Source organism: Schistocerca gregaria, chromosome 1 (assembly GCF_023897955.1).
Source record: "Schistocerca gregaria isolate iqSchGreg1 chromosome 1, iqSchGreg1.2, whole genome shotgun sequence".
Taxonomy (NCBI): domain Eukaryota; kingdom Metazoa; phylum Arthropoda; class Insecta; order Orthoptera; family Acrididae; genus Schistocerca; species Schistocerca gregaria.
This window is the reverse complement of record NC_064920.1, coordinates 464565199-464584850: the sequence shown is the minus strand read 5'-3', so window position 1 is coordinate 464584850 and position 19652 is coordinate 464565199. Positions and strand designations below refer to the sequence as shown.

At 44.7% G+C, this 19652-nt stretch overlaps 1 protein-coding gene across 1 annotated transcript in view; it reads left to right on the top strand.

Annotated features, from left to right (window-relative positions):
• The window catches only part of LOC126352738 (CLIP domain-containing serine protease HP8-like), a 91164-nt gene that overhangs the window by 24355 nt on the left and 47157 nt on the right, over positions 1-19652 (top strand). The window lies entirely within an intron of this gene.

Below are 19652 nucleotides of genomic sequence, written 5' to 3'. Positions count from 1 at the left end.
GAACAGCAAACCATATTTGCCGAATCCGAGTTGGTCGTTCCCATGCGTTTCGCCATAACACTCTGGCTTTTGTGAAAATCTGTTACTCAGTATATTCCCCCCCCACTTGCGGCTCGTGTCATCATTGAAATGATTCCCCATTTGTCTCTGTTCCCTTTACGTAATTTCCTTACCACGTCACTTACCCACAACCCTACGAGGCAGTATTTAGATTTGCAGTGGTCAGAGCTCATTGGTTTTTGGTCATCATGTATGTAGATATGTGGATGCAGAAAATGTTGGTACAGGAGAAAGCCTCGTACAACTAAGCAATGCCATCTCATAGGGTGAAGTCATCCGCTATTGCACTCTAGGACTACATAAATATCAGCAAAACTACTTACCTAAGCGTGCACAACTCACATGAAAGGTTATTGGGCTCTGCGCGTCTGTGTGAAATTATATCCACTTCGTTCGAATAACTTACGGGAGTGCATCTGGGTGACGTCGTCGACAACCGCCGTTATGTCAACAAGTGATTACGAAGCGATTTTCAAAGCAAAACTTCAGCAAGTAAGCACCGTTCAAATGCGTTTAAAACTTCGATGTGCGGTGCAATTTCTGAAAAATAGCACACATACATTCAGCTATAAACGTTAGCGCCACCACACAACGAAAGATGACCAACGCCAAAAGTTATCGATCGTCAAAATTAGTAAAGGATGGGTGAAGTGGCGTTAACTTTGTCCCTCTGTTTTTGACAAGGGAGAGAGCAACATTCCACGCAGAATCTACGCAAAAATCTCCATCTGTATTTACAAGGTTACTTGCTAATTTGATTTCAGCAGCTTCCTTAATAACACAGTCCCAATAGTAAGAAGTGCGTGCCATGCTGTTATGATATAGGGTAAACGGTGCCAAGAGAATGTTCTGCAGGAGCCGATTTGCTCGGCTGTTGTAAACGTGTATGACGCTTTTGCTCAGTACAAAGGTCGTCTACGGTCCTGATAGCCAGACTAATGAGACGCCACAACAGCAAGGAATGCGGTAGGTACCCACCTTACGCAAACCAAGATCAACCTTAACGGAATCTAAAAGGACCCTAATCTTGGTTGGAGGTCACAAAACACATTTCACATCATATTTCCGCAAAATACGACGAATCTTATTGGAAATGCTTCCTGCGTAAGACCGGAAAGGGCGTAGGCATCGATGCGAACTCGGTATTATAAACGTCACCCGATGTACGGATGGTCAGTACCAAAACGAACGTTTAATTCGTCTCTCAGTGCATTCATTGTAATGAAAGGTGACCGCAAGATGGGTTAACTCAGCTGGCAAACTCTCAGGGTCTGAAATGACGTGGGCCCTGTGAACCAAGTACTCCTTCATGCTGAGCCGCATGAGGACAAGTATCAGGCTGTAGATACGACTCTGTGTTGGTTTCCTATAAACAGCATATCCCAGCGTACCATCAACCTTTCTCCTGACCAGTACATCAACGAAGGGAAGGCAGCCACCTTTCCCATCTCCGTCGTGAAACGAGTATTGGGGTGGGTTGAATTCAAGTGTTATAAGAAGTCGTCCAAATTCTCACAGTCATGAGACCAAACGACACAAGTATGGTCTACATAACTGCAAAAAAGACCCAAGTTTCAAAGCCGTCGATTCCAAGGCACGTGCCTTGAAGTACTCCAGAAATAAACTTGCAGTAACGGATAACAACAGGCTTCCCATCGTAACTCTGCCCATAGCAGCGGTCACTGAATAATCAGTAAGTGGATGTCCAACACATGTCGAAATAGGTTCGTTAATTCAACACCAAACTTAAATTCAAACAGAGAAACACTCTGAAGAGAGAGACTACCTCGAAACTTACTAGCATATCGGAGTAACTCCAACGCATTCCCTCTGATCGACGTGACTTAGAAATCCGCCAAGTTCTTGATGTGATGTGGTTTGGAAAGCCGTATAACCTAGTCTCCTGCGACAAGAAACTTTTCTTCAGGAGGCTGTTGGTCTTTGTCGGAACATTTTTGTACGGTCAGCACCGGTCTTGCGACATTCTGAATCAGACAGTAAACACTGCTCCTTGTGAACGTAATCTTGCCTGTGCAGAACAGCTGTAGCACTGCCCTTGTCTGTGCTTAAAATAACAATACCTGAATCAACTCTTAAGTGAACATAAAATAGCTCTGTTGCTGTTATTAGTCTTGGTTGACCGTATTCCAGTTAGTACACGACGTGACTCCCTCCTAGCCACCTCTGCAGCCTCAGGGGGTAGTTTAAAACAGCTTGTTCAACAGAACTTAATAAAAAAAAAACAAAAAAAACTGGCAAACGCTTGGGTGTCGGTGCTAAAATTAACCTGTTCCCTAGTACGGATAAATCTCTTTAGACTATATTTAATGACTGCTTCAAAAATGCCCGCTTTTTCTTGGGATTGGCTGCACGATGCTCCATGCTTGCAGCCTTAATGTAAATTTCATTCTGTGACTACCCGGCATTTAGAATGTTTCCGTGACTCGTAGTCTAATTCTACATCTCGCTCGGCGTGCTGTGCTAAATCTCACGGAGAAAGCATGTGACGACGCAGCTAGGGAACGTGCTAAGGAAAGGTGTTAGGGAAATGTTTAAATTTTGCGAAGACACCCGAGCATTTGCTAGTGGTTGATTTTATTTGTTCTCTTGAACAGGTTGTTTTTAATTACCTTCTGAGGCTGTGGAGAAGACTAGGAGGGATGCATGTCGTGTGCTGACTGGGGACGTCCACCCAAGATTAATGTAACAACAGCACAGAGGGCTGTTTTATGTTCACTTAGTCGATCCGGATTTGTTATTTCACCTGCGGACAAGGGCGATGCTTCAGTTGTTCTGGACAAGTATGATTACGTTCAGAACATGCAGAGTTTTCTGTCTGATCCAGCGTATCACGGGATCGGTGCTGGCCGCACAAAGAGAGTTGAGACAAAGAGTAACAGCCTCCTGAAGAAAAGTTCCTTGTCTCAGGAGACTACCGAGAGAAGTAATACTTATTGAGCTGTCCCGCCTAGGTTATATGGCCTTCCAAGTATCCACAAGGAAGGGGTTCCTCTTCGTCAGATTGCAACACTGGTGCTCCGACGTATCGTGTAGCAGAAACCATGTTACTCTGTTGAGCTGACTAATTGGTCTGTGTGAGCGTGACATTAAGATCTCGGCGGATTTCTTCCTCGACTAGAGGAAATGCGTTGGAGTTACTCCGATATTCTAGTAAGTTGTTTCTTTACAGTGTTCCTCTGTTTGAATTAGATTTGGTATTGAATTAACGAACCTATTTCGACTTGTGTTGACTTCGACTTACCGTTTATTCAATGACCGCTGCTATGAGCAGACAGATGGAGTTACGATGGGAAGCCCGTTATCATGTGCTGCTGCAAATTTGCTTCTGGAACATTTCGAGGCACGTCGGCGGCTACGAAACCTACTTTTTTTTCAGTTAGGTAGACGATACTTCGGTTGTAGGATGTGAGGTCCGCCAGTTATGCAAAAGACCTTTTTTTCAGGTACCCAAATATGTTTCAGCACCATTGTGCCTTCATCAGTGGGTTTCCGTTTTATTTAATGTGTAATGTGAACATTCTTACTAAATGATTACAAAATTATGTGGATATTTAGTTCAAACAATAGTTAGTTTCTTTTTGTTAATATCTTTACACTTGGCGTGCATGATTTTTCAGGACAACTTGTGTGTTATTTGTTACAGGTAGCTTGTCTTCTGCAACCGAACGATGTTGATGAAAGTTTGTTGGAAGTTAACCTATCATCTAAAAGTAATTTAGTTTGTCGCGATACTTGTGTCGTTTAACGTCATGGCAGTAAGCAATTTGAATAACTGAATTCAGTCCACCCGAATATTCGTTACACGATGGAAGTGGAGGAGGACTGTTGCTTTCCCTTTCTTGGTGTGTTGGTCTGGAGGAAGGTAGATGGAACGTTTATAGGAAGCATCTGGAAAGTGACTCGTATCTACAGACTGATAGCTGTCACCATCCGACTCAGCGTGAAGGAGTACTTCATACCTTGGTTCACAGGGCTCACCGTCATTTCAGAAACTGAGGCTTTGTCAGCTAACACATCTTGAGGTCACCATTCGTCATAACGGCTATAGTGAAAGATCCGAAGTGCATTGTGCTATGGATCACCCGTGCATCGGGTGAGTGATGCTAATGCCGAGTTGGCGCCAAAGTCTTCAGCCTTTTGCAGGAAGCATTTCTAATACGGCTAATCATATTTAGCAGAAATATTAATGGGAAATGTGTTCTCTGACCTCCATATAAAGTTAGTCATTTTAGGTTTCGTTAAGTTTGGTTTACATAAAGGCGGATGTCTACCGTATTCCTTGCAATTGTGGCTGGCTAGCAGGATTGTGGAGGTCCGGTGTTTTGAGAATGAGTCACACAGGGAAATACCGGCAGGCAATTGTAGCTATTATGGTAGTTGTCGAAATTAAATTAACAAATAACCTTTTAAATAGAGATGGAGGTTTTTGCTTAAATTCTACGTTTAATTCTGCCCCTTCCCTTGTCAGAAAAGAGAGGGACAGAATTAATCCTACCTCACCCGTTGTTTAGTAGTTTTTAGTATCAATAGCGTCTAACGTGGGTCGTCTTTTATGTGGGGGCGCTGCAGTTAGAGCGTGCGCGCGCCCGTGTGCGTGTGTGCGTGTGTGTGTGTGTGTGTGTGTGTGTGTGTGTGTGTGTGTGTGTGTGTGTGAGAGAGAGAGAGAGAGAGAGAGAGAGAGAGAGTGAGTGAGTGTTATCTTTCCAGAATTGCTCTGCTATCCGTGGTTTTAAACTCACTTTCCCGACACTTACATGCTGCAGTTTTGCCTTGAAAGTGACTGGGTAGTCACCTGTCGAAATATCGGCGGTTGGCGGCAACAGTACCCGGATGCCTTTCCGTAAGTTATTTGAAGAGTATACGCCGGGAGGAACGTAGGTCTCATACAGGGTGTTCAGAGGAGGACTCCCTGATTTCAAAATTAAATATCGCGAAAACAAAGATCGATAGAGGAATGCAGTAAACGGTATGTTTATTGTAAAAGCTGTAAGAAGTTTAAACAGCAGTTTGAAATAAGTTACAAAAGCTGCTAACAGATGGCGCTGTAATCGCCATACGTAATGCCTAGTATAAATGGTGATCCGAAGCCCAGAGTGCTTAGTTCCACTATTGAAACGTGAATGGAGGTTACCGTACCGAAGGAAGAGATTAAAATCATATACTCCATTGAACAACGCGTTTTTCTGGTGCTAGAGTACCACAGGTTAGAATAGAGTCCTACGGCAACAAGGCGAAGTTTTCAAGCACGATTTAATGTTCCAAAAGGACCCGATGCGAAAACCATTCGTACGCTCTTCGCAAAATTTCAACGACAGGCAGCGTAACTGATGATCTAGTGAGGCATGTTGGCCGGAAGCGAACCGCAGTTACGCCTGAAAATATCGCCACAGTTTCTGGAATTATTCAGCGGAATCCAATGTCACCCGTCCGTAGAATTACACCTGAGACTGGTTTGAAGCGTTCCAGCACGCCGAAAATACTGAGAAAGAGCCTACACAGGTTTTCATTCAAAATTCAAACGCACCAGGACATACCCGTACGAGCTGTGCAACAAAGGGTTGGCTTTGTTAATCAGATGCTCACAATGATTGATATTGAAGGATTTGATGTTAGCTGCATCTGGTTTACAGATGAAGCACACTTCCACCTGAATGGATACATGAAAAAGCGTAACTGGTGATTTTGGGGTTCCGAAGAGCCATATTGGTGTGAAGCGAAACCCCTGTATTCTCCTAAAGTTACTGTGTGGGCTGCAGTATGCAGCAGGCATTATTGGTCCTTTTTTCATTCGAGAAACGGTCACTGGTGCACGTTACTTTGCAATTTTGGAACAATTTGTCGCCACACAGCAAGCGTTAGAGGATCGACCAGGTACTGAATGGTTCATGCAAGATGGAGCCCAACCACATCGGACCGAACAAGTGTTTCCCTTTCTTGAGGAATACTTCGGGAATCGAGTCATTGCTTTGGAATATTCCAAATTTACTGGTGCAGGCATGGATTGGCCTCCATATTCGCCGGATTTGACTCCCTGTGACTCTTTTTTGTGGGGCACAGTGAAAGACATGGTCTACCCGAAGCATCCCGCCACGCTGGACGAGCTTGAATCGGCGATCTCTGTGGCATGTGAATCCATTTCGGTTGAGATACTACGAAATGTGATGGCGAATTTCATTCTTCGTTTGCGCCACCTCTGTAGTACCAATGGTGAATATTTCGAAAACATTGTGATGTGATTGTTTGCAAAGATTGTTTTCATACGATTATTTCACTTACATATGCTGATATGAGCTGTACAGCGTACAGCGACATCTGTTAGCAGCTTTTGTAACTATTATTTCAAACTGCTGTATAAACTACTTACAGCTTTCACAATAAACATACCGTTTACTGCATTCCTCTATCGATCTTTGTTTTCGAGATATTTAATTTTGAAATCAGGGAGCCCTTTTCTGGACACCCTGTATATCACCCTCGTTCGAAGAAAACACTGTCGCAAATGTTTTTAGATAACAACGTAAACCTGCTTTGAAAACTTGTTAGTCGTTTTTTTTCTTTTTTCCAAACTAAATCCTGATCTGCTTAGTTACGTGTTGGGCGTCCAGCGCAGACGCCTGCAGTAGAGACCGGCGAGCGGCACACGTGTAGCCGGTCAAGTCGTTAACCACCAACACGAAGACACTGACTATCAGTGATGAAATTACAGAGGATTTAAAGGGCAGAGTGTCAATAACAAGGTGAGTATTTGTGAAAAATGAGAATTTTTTTAACATCGAATACAAATTTAAGTATTTGGAAGTCTTTTCTGAAGACATTGGCCCTAATGCAGGCAAGTACAGAAGTGAAACGTGGACGGTAATAATTTCAGGTGCGGCGCTATAGAAGAATGCTGAAGATTAGATGGGCTGAGCGCACAACTAATGATGTACTGAATTGAATCCAGGAGAAAAGAAATTCGTGGGACAAGTTGACTAAAAGAAGGAAATGAATGATGGCAGACATTGTGAGGTAGCTCACACCGAAACTGGCAATTTGCTATCGGAGAGAAGTGTGGGGGAGACGAAGACATTTGAATACATTAAGCAGGATCTACATCTACACAGATACGCAAGCCACCATACGGATCGTGGCGGAAGGTACCCCATACCACTACTGGCCGTCTGCTTTCCTGTTCCACTTGCAAATAGAACGAGGGAAAAACGACAGTTGTATGCCTCCTCATGAGCCCTTATTTCTCGTCGTTCTTACGCGCAATATATGTTGGCGGCAGTACAACTGTTCGGCACTTTGCTTCAAACGTCGGTTCTCTAAAGTTTCTCAAAAGTGTTTCTCGAAAAGAACGTCGCCTTGCCTCCAGGGGTTTCAATTTGAGTTCCTGAAGCATCTCCGTAACACTTACGTGTTGTTCGAAACTACCTGTAAGAAATCAAACAGCGCGCCTCTGAATTGCTTCGACTTCTTCCTTCAACCCGACTTGGTACGGATCCCAAACACTCGAGCAGTACTCAAATGCAGTCTCCTTTACAAGATGACCACTCTTTCCCAAAATACTCCCAATAAACCGAACGTCGACCATTCGCTTTCCCTACCGTAGTTCTGACATGCTTGTTCCACCTCACATAGCATTGCAGTGGTACGCCCCAATATTTAAACGACTTTATTATGTCAAGCAGAACACTAGTATCCGAAAATTACAGTTTATTCTTCCCACTCATCCGTATTAACTTACATTTTTCTACGTTTAGAGTAAGCTGTCAGTCATCACAACTACTGGACATTTTGTCCAAGTCGTCTTGTATCTTCCAACAGTCACTCAACTTCTACAGCTTACCGTACACCAGAGAATCATCAGCAAACACTGTCCTACAAATCATTTACATATATAGAGAACAACAGCGGTCCTATCGCACCTCCCTGGGGCATTCCTGACGATAACTTGTCTCTCATGAACGATTATACACACTCGCCGTCGAGTACAACGCACTGGGTTTTATTAGTTAACAAGTCTTCGAACCATTCTTATATCTGTGAACTTATTTAATTTGGTCGTATCTTCCTTAAAATTCTGCAATGTGGTCTCGTGTCAAATGCGTTCAGGAAGTCTAGAAATATAGAATCTCTCTGTCTGCCCTTCATCCATAGTTCGCAGTATATCATGTGACAAAAGGGCAAGCTGATTTTTGCATGAGCGATGCTTTCTAAAACCGTGCTGATTCGTGGACATAAGCTTCTCACTCTCAATAAAGTTTGTTGTATTCGAATGAGGATTATGTTCAAGGATTCTGCAGCAAACAGAAGTTAGGGATTTTGGTCTGTAATTTTGCGAGTCCGTTCCTTTACCCTTCTTAAATACTGGACTCAGGACTCACCCGCGCCTTTTTTTTCCAATTGCTTGGTACTTTGCACTGCCGCGCGGGGTAGCTGTGTGGTATGAGGCCCCTTGTCACGGTTCATTCGGCTCCCCCCCCTCCCCCCTCCCGTCGGAGGTTAGAGTCCTTTCTTGGGCATGGGTGTGTGTTGTCCTTAGCTTAACTTAGATTAAGTAGTGTGTAAGCTTAGGGACCGAGATCTCAGCAGTCTGGTCCCATAAGATCTTACCACAAATTTCCAAAACTTTGCGCAGGACGAGAGATTCGCGATAAAAACAAGCTGGGTATGTGGCCAGTGCCGTAGAGTACTCTTTGTAACTTCGAACTGAGATTCCATTTGGACCTGGTGATTTATTTGCTTTCAGATTTTTCAGTAGTTTCTCTGCGCCAGGGATGCTTATGATATTGTCAAATGACGGTATGTTTGTACGATTCTCTTGTGTGAACGATTTCTTGAACCTAAAATTTACAACTTCGGCTTCCATTTTGTTATCTTGAACTGCCACACGAGACTGGTCAACAAGGGAGCGAAAGTAAGACCAGAATTTCCTCAGGTTCTCTGCCAGATCTTTTGCTGAGGTGTGACGGTGGTAGTCTGTGTGCGCTTCGCGTATAGATCTTTTCACAGTGGCCCTAATCTCTACCAATCATTGCTTGTCGTCATTTGTGCGCTCCCTTTTGAACCGAGAGTGCAGTAGCCTCTGCTTCCTCAGCATCCTCCGAACTTCGTTATTAAACCGTGGTGAGTCTTTTCCGTCTTTTCCGTCCTTTATCGACTTACTAGTAAGATAACTCTCCATACTATGATTTATTATCTGCTTAAACTTACCCATAATTCCTCTACATCCATCTTACTGCAACTAACTGGTGCCAATTCACTGTCTAAATGAGATGCTAATAACTGCTTATATGCTCAGTTTAGTATAAATAGGCTGCAGAAGTTCCCATTCAGCCATCTCAGTAGTGGAATGTCAGAAATGACGATACGAGCGAAAGGACAACGCAGCACCCAGTCCCCGACCGGAGAAAACTTCCAACTCGGCCGGTAACCGGACGAGAAAAGAAATATATATTTTTTTAAATGTGATTTTTCATCTGTAGTTAATGTCTAAGACGCAGACCAAGTTTAAAGTTGCCAACCGCACTTTAAGTTGCTTAACATTTGAACTGTGCTGTAGCGGTGTGAAGCGCCGCGTCACTACCACGGCAATATGAGAAGCTGGAGGCGACTGAGGAGACGAAGGCGAGGCGCCGGGCACGCGGCCCACATTCGGCTCCAGCTTTCGCAGCAGAGTTCCGGGACGACGGCTGTGCGTGCTCTCACCTACGCGAACCTGGAAACGCGGGCTCGGCCGCGCGCTAGTCCCAGGGGAGGTCACGCCCGTTTCCTGCTCGCCGCTAAATGCCTAATAAATATCTGTTCTTTCGGACACGCCCGAAAGAACAGATACCATTGGTATCTCGAAGAATGAAATTACAATGTAATCCAGATCTTTAGTTGCTTACAGGCGTTGATAGATATCAACAGGGACAGTTGAAAAATGTGTGCTCCAACCGGGACTCGAACCCGGGATCTGCTGCTTACATGTCAGACGCTCTATCCGCCTGAGCCACCGAGGACACAGAGGATAGTGCGACTGCAGGGACTAATCTCCGCACAGATACCATCTTCACATATATAAGGCTTACCGGCCAACGATCTTCTTTAGTGCGGATGCACTCACACTGCCCGAACTCTTACGGGAATCGGTAGATTGGCTGCCGCGAGTAGTGAGTATAGTGGGCAGGGGCACTACAAACGTAGTGTGTGGACAGTAAGTTGGAAACGTGGGTCTCACGGGGAGCGCGCCAGACGTAAGTCCCTGCAGTCGCACTATCCTCTGTGTCCTCGGTGGCTCAGGCGGATAGAGCGTCTCACATGTAAGCAGCAGATCCCGGGTTCGAGTCCCGGTCGGAGCACACATTTTTCAATTGTCCCTGTTGATATCTATCAACGCCTGTAAGCAACTAAAGATCTGGATTACATTGTAATGTCATACAAATGTGTAATCTGTCGTTGGAAGCGACAGGTGCAGAGTGTCGTAATAACAAACGTACCGTGTCCCCGCATACAATACGTCTGTACTGTCAGTTTCCTGCACTGGAAACGTGTAGGGAGGATCGTGTAGCTCGTAATCGGCAGATTTAATTGCCTCGATGTGTAATCAGAAATATGAGATAGTTGGTCTAGATTCTCTGCCATCGATGAACTGAAAAATGAGAATATTTAATTTTATTTTCATTCTTGTCAATTTTACTTTTGGGTAGGTGTTTACTTAGGATCTAAGATGTTATGCAGTTACATGAGCTAATGTTCGTGTGCACACTTTTCTAAAAATGGTTTTTTTCAGTTGTTACGCGTAGGCCCCTAAAGTACATTAAAAGATCTTTATCAATGTACTGCGGTATCTTTTTATCATTTTTTTGTAAAAGTTAGTGTTCTCTTAGCTTTTTTATAAACAGTTTGTTAAAAATCGTGGTCTTTGTAATATTGGCCTTTTCACTGCGAAACGCCTAGAAGTGAACATCGCTTTATCTGACGTTAAAAAATCGTATTTTGCTTTGTACTTGCTTCGCTGTACGAGATGGAGTCAGAAAGTTTTAATTATCACTTCAATAAACAACAAACTGCGACTGTGAAAATTAGTAGTGGTGTTACCATTCTCTACGTTTTCACCCTTGAACATGGCACATTTTTCCATACGATGGATGACTTAGTGGAGACCTTGATTGTAGAAGTCTGCATTTTGGCTGTTTGGGAAAAAAAATACTTCAGTTTATTTTATCGAGGTGATAATTAAAACTTTATGACCACCCTTCATACCTATTAATATATTTTTGCAATTTTCACTTCGTCCACCGATAAGGCCGTCATCCAGTCGAAATGACTGTGGTCAAATGAAAGTGGTCAAATGCACACAGGATGATTGATCGTTCTTAATATTTTATTATTTTTTGTGTAAATGTTTTTCCATATCTACACATTCCCAGTACGTATACATTCGTCTTACGCCATAACTGTCTTTACTGCTGCAATCTTTGGTTGTCTACGGCTCCTTTTGTCACAGACATAGAGGTTACACATTCATGGAGTGGGACAAACTAGTAGTATAGCTCATGAAACCTTACATGATAAGCCGTTCACTCTTTGATTCGATAACAAGTGTAGCTTTCTCAAACATACAGGGTGTATCAAAAAGAATCATACCATTTGGCACGTTTATATTTCTGAAACTAACAAACATATACAATGAACTTTGTTTTTTGATGAATGGGAAACTCAAAAAGTTTTTTTTTCCACACCTTATCATAGGTGTTCAATATGACCTAGTGAGATGCACGGCATATGTCAATGCGGTATTCAAATTGTTCAATGTCTTGAGTTACAGCTTCCAAAGCTGCTGTTATGCGTAACTGAGGCACATACACAGACTCCTTTATAAATCCCCACAAGAAATAATCACGTACAGTCGGGTCCGGGGACCTTGGATGCTAGTAATGTACGGCTGAATCATTCGGTCAAGTGCGACCGATGCATTGTTCGGCAATCCTTTGATTTAAACATTCCCGCACTTCCAGATACCAGTGTGGCTGTTTCCCATGCTGTTGATAAACAAAGTCGTTCGAATCAGTCTCCAGCTCTGGGAAAAGAGTTCTCAAGCATGTCGAAGTATTTGCTTCCTGTTACAGTGTTCTCGGCAAAGAAAAATGGACCATACACATTTTCCCGCGAAACTGGACAAAACACATTTAATTTTTGAGCGTCCCTCTAATGCCGTACAATTTCATGTTTTTGTTCCATACCACATATTCTCAAATTATGACGTTTCACCTTTCCATTTAAATAGAATGCTGCTTCGTCACTAAATACTAAGTGTGGAAGAAAACTGTCATCCTTCATCTTGCCAAGAACGAAATTACAGAACACCACTCGGTATTGATGGTCACCTTCACGAAGAGCTTGCAGTAGCTGAATTCTGTATGGTTTCATGTGTAAACGTCGACGGAACGCATGCCAGACGGACATCGGGCGCATGTTGAGCTGTCGAGCTGCACGGCGAACGGATTTCTGCGATGTGTTCGACGTCTGTCAGACACCCTGGGACGGTCCGGCGATTTGCCTCTACACAAACAATCTGTTTCTCGGAGTTGTACATGCCATCGTCCAATGCTCTTTGCTGTACGAGGATCCACACCATACTTAAAACGAAAGTCACGCTGGAAAGTTATTACTGACCCGCATTGCGCAAAACGTAGAAAACAAAACACTTTGTGTTGTCCCGACACCATTTTTACTAGAAGGGAAGTGTATGCACACCGCTGCTACTTAGCAGGAACCATGTAAAACTCGAGGGTTTCCTCTTTCCACCAATACGTTGTTCACGCGTATCTCAAATAACATAATACCTAAGATTTTTTTAGAAATCTGATAATTCTTTTGATACACCCTGTATCACCTAAAACTTGCACCACAAATATCGCGGAAACGGTAAGGGCTATTGATGTGCGGTTTTCACAACATGGATTCGTAGCCATGGGCTCGTATTGTTAGCCAATCAGCAGACTATAATAATACACAGAAAGTGCATTTTTTGTGCATACCTTTTGAATGGAACAATGCCTGTTGACATTAACAAACTAAAAGTGGGGTACATTACAATGTCAGTGGTGATACCATTCTCTACGCTTTCACCTTTTGTTGCAGGATTCTAGTGCAAGTCGTGTGCAAGTCGTTTACGAGATATCGTATTTTGAAAAGTTTCCCAGACACTCTTTCGATACCTTTGGTAGCACACGCTAAAAAACAATCCAAGTGCATACATTAGTTACGTGGATTCTGACCAGTAACGAGACTGCTGACCATCACAAGTTGTGTTCAAAATGACCACCGGCAGCGGCAATACACGCTTCCAGTCTGGTATGGAACGACTGCTGCACACGTTCTAGCATTTCAGCGGATATGGCCGAGCAGGCTGCAGTAATACGTCGTTGCATATCATCGAGTGTAGCTCGTATGTCCTTATAGGCAGCATCTTTCAGTTTTCCCCACAGGATAAAGTATACAGGCGTCAAATCCTGGGAACGGGCTACCCATGATAAAGAGGTCCTCTGCGCCCAATCCAACGATTTGGAAACAATATCTGAAGACATGCTGTAGCACTTCGTGCACTATGGCTGGACAGCCATCATGCTTGTAGCACAGGTTCCTCCTAGAGTGCAGAGGAACGTGTTACAGAATCCGTGGACGACGGTCTGTTAGTAAGTTGCGACACTTGGCGCACTGTGTTTTGGGCCTATGAGCTAGTGATTCACTATCCCACACCACAAGTTTACACCTCATGGGCGCCGACGTTCCATCTGATGAAGCCAATGGGGATTGTCAACAGACCAACAGAGCACGTTTCGACCATGACTAGGAAATGTGGCTTCATCTCTAAACAAGATACGTGATACATCTCAAGTATCCTGACTTAATGAACATGCACAGAAGCTAATACGCTTCTCATAACAGTTTCCATGCAGTTTTTGATGGAGAGAGATGTGGTAGGGAAGGAACCTGTATCGATGGAGAATGCGTGGGACACTTGCGTGTCTTACGGCTCTTCCTTGTGCGATTGCGCGGGAGCTGACTTGCGGATCCTTTGCTGCAGCAGCAGCAAGAACGTTAATTTCCCCGTCCTCAGTTATCACGTGTTTCCTTCTGTTACATTGTCTAGATGTTACACTACTACTTTAACGTTTTTAAGAGGTCTAAATTTGAGAAACTTCTGCCAAAAGGTCACAGTACTAGAACCTCTTTTTATTTTTTTATTTTCTGTTTGTTTTACAAATCACGTTAATGCTATCGATCAGCTATTTCTGACAAATGTTTCCTAGTGCCTGTATCCGTTTGTTGTTTCTCATAGACCTTAGAAATTAACATACGGGTCAAAACTCGTATGACGGCACGATTATAGTGCGAGTGGAGTTTAAAAAGTTATTCATTATTGTGACAGGCGAAGTAACTTTCATTGAATGCTGCACTACACTTCACAGTGACACAGATACAACAAATTCAGAAAATCTCTATAACCCACGGTTATATTGTACCAATCCTTCAATTCCTCGTCGATGAGAATCCGCTCCCTGGTCACAGAGCATTTCCAGAAAAGCTGTGTGGAGGTCCTCATCGTTGGAAAATCTGCGATTACTGCGAATCAGTTCGTCGACAGCCTGGACAATCCCGTCTGTGGCAGACATCGATGGCCTCCCTTCCCAGTCAGCGCCACTCACGTCTGTGCGGCCTCGACGAGACACTGCATTTTGTCCGTATACCGCCAGAATTTCACGGTGACTCTGTCAGAAATTTAGATGTTTTGTTCACAAGAGTCGTTCTGTTCCACGTACTTCAGGTTTGGAGAACGACTCCTGTTGCCCAGCCATTTCACTCCCACACTTTCATGCATCTATTTTCCATACCGCAGTAGAATTGTGACTGCAGGAACCCCGGAAAATATTTTCTCTTCCGACATTGTGCCGCTCTCGTTGTGCCATTGTCTTAGTGCGGAACGATATGTGTAACTTACTCTTTGAAGAATACTACTGCGTTAACGCATGGTTATCAAGGAGAAAACATTATGAGGGAGTATCAGTAGTTGTCGATTATAAAGAGAGACAGAGGCTGCGACCCATAGATTTCGAGCAGGTTAGGCATACTACTGCTCGGCCAAAATAACAAAATTAAGACATTCGATCTTGGGAGGGGGCGATGTTATCGCTTCACGGTTGTCTGTTCACACAATATGTCTGCGGTAGCAACAGCTGGATATACACTCCTGGAAATGGAAAAAAGAACACATTGACACCGGTGTGTCAGACTCACCATACTTGCTCCGGACACTGCGAGAGGGCTGTACAAGCAATGATCACATGCACGGCACAGCGGACACACCAGGAACCGCGCTGTTGGCCGTCGAATGGCGCTAGCTGCGCAGCATTTGTGCACCGCCGCCGTCAGTGTCAGCCAGTTTGCCGTGGCATACGGAGCTCCATCGCAGTCTTTAACATCGGTAGCATGCCGCGACAGCGTGGACGTGAACCGTATGTGCAGTTGACGGACTTTGAGCGAGGGCGTATAGTGGGCATGCGGGAGGCCGGGTGGACCGCCGAATTGCTCCACACGTGGGGCGTGAGTTCTCCACAGTACATCGATGTTGTCGCCAGTGGTCGGCGGAAGGTGCACGTGCCCGTCGACCTGGGACCGGACCGCAGCGACGCACGGATGCACGCCAAGACCGTAGGATCCTACGCAGTGCCGTAGGGGACCGCACCGCCACTTCCCAGCAAATTAGGGACACTGTTGCTCCTGGGGTATCGGCGAGGACCATTCGCAACCGTCTCCATGAAGCTGGGCTACGGTCCCGCACACCGTTAGGCCGTCTTCCGCTCACGCCCCAACATCGTGCAGCCCGCCTCCAGTGGTGTCGCGACAGGCTTGAATGGAGGGACGAATGGAGACGTGTCGTCTTCAGCGATGAGAGTCGCTTCTGCCTTGGTGCCACTGATGGTCGTATGCGTGTTTGGCGACGTGCAGGTGAGCGCCACAATCAGGACTGCATACGACCGAGGCACACATGGCCAACACCCGGCATCATTTTGTGGGGAGCGATCTTCTACACTGGCCGTACACCTCTGGTGATCGTCGAGGGGACACTGAATAGTGCACGGTACATCCAAACCGTCATCGAACCTATCGTTCTACCATTCCTAGACCGGCAAGGGAACTTGCTGTTCCAACAGGACAATGCAAGTCCGCATGTATCCCGTGCCACCCAACGTGCTCTAGAAGGTGTAGGTCAACTACCCTGGCCAGCAAGATCTCCAGATCTGTCCCCCATTGAGCATGTTTGGGACTGGATGAAGCGTCGTCTCACGCGGTCTGCACGTCCAGCACGAACGCTGGTCCAAATGAGGCGCCAGGTGGAAATGGCATGGCAAGCCGTTCCACAGGACTACATCCAGCATCTCTACGATCGTCTCCATGGGAGAATAGCAGCCTGCATTGCTGCGAAAGGTGGATATACACTGTACTAGTGCCGACATTGTGGATGCTCTGTTGCCTGTGTCTATGTGCCTATGGTTCTGTCAGTGTGATCATGTGATGTATCTGACCCCAGGAATGTGTCAATAAAGTTTCCCCTTCCTGGGACAATGAATTTACGGTGTTCTTATTTCAATTTCCAGGAGTGTATTTACACGCTGCCCATTAACATGCAGTGCTGAATCGGCTTAGCATCGTGGTTACAGTCTTTATGCGCACTTTCGCAGTTGCTTTTGTGTAAAATAAACACGCCGTATACAGAAGCATTGCAGACAATGAAAACTTATCATCTGTTACTTTGCTGCCTGAAGTGTTATCTGCAACTGACTGTGGCAACTGGCATCTGAGAGATATGAAAGAGAGAATAGAACTTGCATTGATTGTTGCTGTGGTAGCTGTCCTGTAAATGAATAGCTGCCAAACTCTTTGTTAGTGTGATCCTGGTCACAATAGGGGGGCACTCGAAAGCAACTGCTTTGGGTTTCCGCTTTCGAAAATAACTGAGGTCAAGGGTCATGACACCTGTCTCGGACCAGGTTGGGTTGTTAGAACACTTGAAAATACTGAAAATTTACCTGTACATACAAAGCCCAGAACGGTATAGATACCTAGAAATCTAAGAATTAGCTATTTCGTGAAGACGTTAGTAATTACAGTACAGCACAGAATTTTAGCAAGAACTGCACCACAGATATCTAGCAGAACACTTCCAGTCCATTTGATACAATTGCAGTCATCAGCAAAGTACTCCTGACAGCAGAGATGACAGGAGAGTGACAGAGCCAAGGCATATAGTTTGTGTGTTGGTACCAACTGAACAGACTGGAAGCCTAGTCAACCTTGACAGTATACGTTAGATATCAAGTGGATGGTACATTGTAGACTTCCCCACCGGTTGACTGGGAATTTGATTAGATCTGTATGTTGAAACTTTGGTAATGTAACCTGGCGCAGAGAAACTTCTGTACGTCCAACAAACTTATTCACTGCTGATGCTACTGCCGTGTACTTAGCCTAGTTGACTAGTAACTTACAATAGCTGAAGCTAACAGATAACGATTCTCAAAAACACTGCAGTGCAAACTGACGACCAGTTCATCTGTGATAGTAATTAGGCACCGAGAGGAACAAATGACGAAAACAGTTTCGATAACGTGCGTCTTTGCACGGCTGGTACTTCTCAAATAACAACCTGGATTAAGAATTGCGTTCCATAGAGTCGGTTTTGACCTTAAAATTACGATACAAGATCAAAACATTCGGCTGTAACGGCATTCCGTTCAATATTGGATAGTGCGCTGAAATTAGGCGGAACAGGAAATCCTGTGGCACACCACAACGTCCATACCTCGCTCGCACTTCTAGGTTTACTTGCTTCCTTTGCGTCCACGAAAATAACTGTACTTCATTTTGGTCTACGAACACACATTAACATCTTTGTAATATACAATAAGGATGTATGTGAGTGAAGCGTACTTTACATCACAGATTGGGTGCATGGCAGCACCTAAATGATTAGGCTTGAGAGACTGTAACTGATCTACGACTTTGACAAATCATAATTTGAGAACTCCCACATATTCCAGTCAGCTCTGAAACGTCTGACGTAAGAACGTGAAGGTGTTCCTAAGGTATCATTACCCCCCCCCCCCCCTTTCCCTCCCTGCAGTTGGTATCTGTTTCCATGAACTGTCAGCAGCAGTTACTGTATAAGCACAAGTTTCCTACAGTTGGCCAGAGATGTTTCATGGAAGACTTGTCTGGCAAACGTCGGATCAGGGAAGCTGTGGTGCATGTCAAACATTATATCTAGGGCCCCAAAAATTCCGACGTTGAAGTTGCTCGCAATAGATGGGGGGGGGGGGGGGGGGGGGCGGCCTCAACACTGGGCAGCAGCAGCGGGCGGCGCCGAACCGTCGACGCAGAGAGCTGCACTCCCACTATCAAGCCAGCACTCTCGATGAAGCTATAGGCGCCTTACAGACGTTACACACAGCTCATTACGAAAGAAACCTGCATAGGACTCCGGGCAACCGTTTACTGGCCAGGTAACCGTTGCTGTGGCTGGGTGGTGCCCAGGGGGGAGCCTCTGTTCAGAGTGGATGGTACTGTGGTGGAAGGTTCCACATTAAGCGAATTATACTTTCTACAGCTGGCGGCCACAAGACCTCAGCAGCCTCTTTAGATGTAAAAGATTACCGTAATGCAGAGAGATACGATGTTTCCTTCCCTGGCTACGCCAAATTTTGGGAATTTGAATATTCGAAGTGGTTCGTTAGTAATTAAAACTTCCTCTGTTGCACAATCTACAGATCTACATGCATGTGAAACCGGCTCGCGTTAGCTGGCCGGACATCCCCGGTATCCGGCCCGCCAAATATTTGAGGCCTATCGCAACCAATACACCGCGACATTGGCTCTGCTACTCGCTACAGGACTACATAACTGAACTTATTGTTGCACCGCTTGAAATAACAATGCGTTGACATACTCTACCTCTGTTACGTCTTGCAGTAATAGTGTTGCTAACAATGATTTTGAGATTTAGTTAATTTTGCAGGACGCTTTCGTGAAGAATATGCAGTGACATACTTTTTTCTCGGTGAAATTCGCCAGAATTTCGGCCAGGTAAGTCCACCAACCAAATTATGTAATTAAATAAAAATCGTAGTTCGTTTCAGCGCACGCTATTCCCACAACCTTAGATTTTTGCGATTTCATCTTTCCGTTAGCCTTGGATTACGGTGATCATGGAGTGCTAGGGTGCTTTAATGCCACTAGGTAGATCTTGGCCCTTATGACTTCGTGGAGGAGTCAATGTGGCCCGCGGACTAAAAAGTTTGGAAACCCCTGATCTAGATAAACATATTTGTAACCATTGCCCGACACAAAACTTTGAAAATGGCCCAAGAAATCATTTCTAATAGAGATCTTATGCTCTAAACAAGTGAGGAATTCCGGACTAATCTCTAGCGACAAGGCGTACATTTTATCAGACATGTACAAAAAAGACCACGGATACATGCGGCTTTGTCTTGAAGGGAATGTCCTCCCAGAAAACATTAAGGTCATTGTGTACAGGT